Source organism: Egretta garzetta, unplaced genomic scaffold (genome assembly GCF_000687185.1).
Source record: "Egretta garzetta isolate BGI_Z169 unplaced genomic scaffold, ASM68718v1 scaffold143, whole genome shotgun sequence".
Taxonomy (NCBI): Eukaryota; Metazoa; Chordata; class Aves; order Pelecaniformes; family Ardeidae; genus Egretta; species Egretta garzetta.
Genome location: NW_009259310.1, coordinates 701,031 through 705,396, shown reverse-complemented (window position 1 = coordinate 705,396; position 4,366 = coordinate 701,031).

Genomic DNA, 4,366 nt, shown 5'->3' with positions numbered 1-4,366 from the left:
GCCCAGGGCCTGAGCAGCACCCTGGGACTGGCAGTTTGTGCCCTGAAGTGCGAGGGCACAAGAAGCAGATATCTGTCTCCAAATGCATTAGACAACCAAGGAGAACCTCTGCCTGAAAACACCATCTCTGCAGACCCCTCTCACCCCTGGGAGTGCATTGCAACCTTATTTCTTGTTTTCCTGAGCTGAAAAAATCCTTCTCACCTATGCCCAGTCAACAGCAATGTTATTACACACAATGCAATTGCATGGATGGACCCTGAACGTGCCCAGACCTCTCCCAGGTTTTCTGCCCAGGACCAGACCCCTGCTTGCTTGGGGAGCTCCCACTGCAATGTCTTGGTGCGGTCGTCCCCCTGCCAGCAAAGGAGTGGTGTCGCAGCTCCCTGGACACCTGATTCCCCTTATTACATTTTCCACTCAGTCACCCAGTGGCTGGAGGGCTCTGCCATGGAGCAGGTGGAGGAATGGGAGGCACCAGGTGCATGCTCGCAGCATGCCCCGGGGCTTCCCCTGCTGCCCCATCCCCTGCCCCATGGAGCGGAGTTGGATCCTGCAGCAGCCCAACGCCATTGGGCAATGCCAGTTGCTGCAACACCTACTGGGATCTCACCCCGGACACTTCAGTTTGGAGGTCACAGCTGGGGGATGCCGGCTTTGGCCTCAGGGGGCTGGGGCACCCCAAATCCCTGCAGGAGGAAGGGTGCAGGGTGGCCCAAGGCAGCAGGGCTGTGAGTGCAGGAGGGTGCTGGCTCAGCACCCACTGCCCTGTGTGTCCCTGTGAGCAGGGGGGCTTGGGGCAGCCCTGACCTCGCTCTGCAGTGCCAGGATCAGGCCCTCATCCGCCAGCACAGCGCCCGTCTGGGGCAAACCGTCCCCAGCAGGTCCTCGCATTTCACCCTGCTCAAATTCTCAGCTACGGTGACAACTCTGAGCCGCCCCTGTCCCCTTTTCCACTCACAACTCCCCCTCATTCAAAGCCTGTGTCCTTTTAAGCTATTTTTTTCCCCTCCTATTCATTTCCCGGACGCCTCTGTCCTTTTCTCTTGCCTAGCCCCTCTCCCGGAGCAGCTGCTATGCTAATAAGCATGAGGCAGAAAAGGGAGCGAGCCTTTGCAGTGGCTGGGGAGGAGAGAAAGACCCCAGAGCCCTCCAAATGCTAAATAAATCCAAGGCTGGAGCAGCATCCCCGAACAAAGAGGCCTGACCTCCCCCCTCTCTTTCCATCTTCCCAATTCCACCACCTTTTCACATTCAAATCCATTAAACAGGGAGCAGAAAGACCCCGAGTGTTCATAGCATTGCATTAAAGAGAAAGCCCCATGGTCCCTCTCCATCCTGGCCGGGCGGAGGGAAGGGCTCTCCATCCCTGCCGGCTGCCCAGGGGCTGGGAAATGCCAGGCTCTGGCCCCTCGGCGTGGCGGAAGAAGGACAAAGCCCCCTGGCCACCGCACAGGGAGATGAGCTGCCTTTCACCTGCATTCCAGGTTTCTTCCCTGCCTGGGACCCTTGGGCTCCTCCATCGGGATGAAGCTCCCAGTTTCCGCAGGCAGCACAGGCAGCTGCCAGGCGTTGGATGGGAACCACACAGGATTGGAGAGTCTGGGGGTGCAGCAAGGTGGGGAACCCCCGTGTCTCCTGCCCATTGATGGTGCTGGGGAGTGTTACGGCAGTGACAGAGCAATGGGGACTCCCAAATCTTAAGGCAGTGCAGGTATCCCACAGACAATCCCAAGGGGCAGGACTGATTCTCATGGTGAAGGGCGAGGGCTCCCGCAGGGCCAGGCACCACCGAGGGCTCGCCAGCTCTGCCACCTCTGCCCCACCACGGCTGCTGCCCACCCAGCGGGGCAGGTGCCTCCTGCTGGTAACAGAGGTCCCTCACACCACAGTGGATGACTTCCAACCCATTTTGCCTATTTTACCCTAGACTCAGAGCAGCTCTCTGCTGCAAAGACCTCAGAGCTCATTCCCTGCGTGAGAGGATGCAGCAATGGAGGTGGGCGTGGAGGTGGGCTCCACGTTGACTGTTGAGGCACCCGGTGGTGGGTGATGGAGTGCCAGAAGGGATGTGAGACTCTGAAGAGGAATAGATGGGCATTTTCTTATTCCGCCTTCTGGGACGGAAATGGAGACACACCTGCAGGAGGCATTTCGTGTTCTTCTCTGGCACCAAGTTTCTGCTGGAGTCACAGGAAGTCACTTGCTTTTAGTACCAAGTATTGAAAAATGTTTTAAACCCATGGATTTTAGCATGTGAGGATTGAAGCTGTCTGAGTGATGCCAACTGGACCACAGAGACTGTGATGGTCACATGCAGTGCTCAGGAGGCAGCAATAACCAGGACCCTGCCTGCACAGCTTGGTCAGTGGGGTGGGATTCAGCTCTACTCTGGGGTGTCCACCCAAGGTGGTGTCTGGGCTCCTTCACAGGCTGTGGGAGCAGGGGATGGATGGCAACACTTAGACCTAAGCTCCTTCTGCTGTTTGAGGTGTCCTCACATGTCCTACCTGGCCTCTGCCCCAGGGTCTGGAGGCCATCCTGTCCTCTAGACCTGCACAGATGTCCCGGGCACCCTGGGCCATCTCAGCTGGCACGAGGTGGCCTGTACCTTTTGGTGCCTGAATCCTCCTCTGCAGCAAGATGGCCAAAAGTCTGGAAGGCAATGGAGGCTGCCCTGACAGGCCACCTCCATGTGCTTGGCCATATCCCACCCTGGGCTCCTGCAGTGTTCACGTAGTCACCAGGGCTCCATCCTGACCATTGAAGGTCCTGCATAGCTTTGGGGTGCATGAGGGACCAGACCAGCAAGAGCTCTAGATCAGGAGGTGGGGAGAGGTGGGACAACCCTCAGGAAAATCTAAAACGACATTAACCACTACACGGGACATGGGAATGGGAGCTCAGTGTGTGTAGTGCCCTGAGCTGTGTCCTTGCATGGGGAACCTGGGCTCCCCAGGATGCTCCTAGCAGCATGGCATCCCAGGGGTGCTGATGCTTTGGGGCTCTAGGACTTTGCTGACACACCCCATCCTTGCTCCCCACTGCAGACCACCAGCTCTCAGCCTGGAAACATCTTGCTCACTTCAGGGCTTCACTGGGCTCCGCCAGGGTCATGTTCTCCCAGAAAAGAGAGGTCCCTAAGTGAACAGCAGCAGGGACCCAGAGAGGTTTCCAAGAACAACCTCCCCCTGTCATGTGAGGGAAACCACCTCCAGCAAGGAGTTTCAGCCTCGGATTCCCAATCCACAGAGAAGGGCTGTGTGTCCGTCCCTACCGTGGGAACCCATGTGTGCAAACACTACGACTGACCCAGCACTCTCATGACATGGCAGGGGCTGAGCGGCTCCAGCTTTGGTGGCTGGCCTTGCCTTGCAAGGGGGGGTGTCCTTGGGCTGAGACAGCAGGCATCAATCCTGCACCACCCTAGCCAGGTGACTTGCTTCTGCCCGCTCCTCACCTGTGACAAAGCATGGAGGGTCAACCTGATGTGGGAAGACCCAGATGCTGCCGACACCACAGTTCTACTCCTAGGTGCCTCCCCACGTGTCCCCCATGGGTTTGGCCAGTGATAGGCGGCCATTGCCCACCATTACCCTTGGGGGCCTCTCATTCCCAGTGTGACCCCGAGCCCATGCTCCACTGTCTTGGTCTGCTCCAGCCCCTCCCAAGGACCAGCCCCAGCAGCAAAATCCATCCTGCCCTGCCCTCGGAGCAGCCCAAAGACCAGAGCGTGGCAAGTCCTTCGTCATGCACGTGCTGGTGGTCAGGGGTAAATGGGATCAGTGGGGTGCAATGAACGCAAGCCACCATGACCCCTCTGCACCCCAAGCTACATGGCTACAGGAGGTGCTGAGAAGGGCAATGAACACCCACGGATTTTTGGAGGGGTATTTGTGGCTGAGAGGATGGGGTTGACAGGCAGTGGGGCATGACCACCTCTGACAGCAAGGCTGTGGCTGGAGGTGCCCCAGCCCTTCTCCAGGAAGGCAGGCACAGGCCTGAGCTTGCTGCAGGCTCCAGCTTTCCTCCGAGCACCGAGCCGGTGGTGCCTGCTTTAAACTCCAGCCCTGCAGGATGAGGCCCGTAGCTCTGCTGGGGCAAGGGCTGTGAACGTCCCAGAGACCCAAATTGCCCCACATCACTCCCAGGCTGGTCCAAGGGATGCCCTAGCTGCCTCCTCATCTTCACGGGGCTCACCCAAGGGACCTACAAGCACCCTAGTGCCACTGTCGCCCAGCATGGCTGCACCCCAAGGGGCTGCAGCGTGGTGGGACCATCCTGGGAAGGTCTACCTGCAGCGGCAGGTGGGATGGGGATCCAGGGCGTCCCTCTGGCGGGCTGGCCGGGGAAAAAGGTCCCTGCT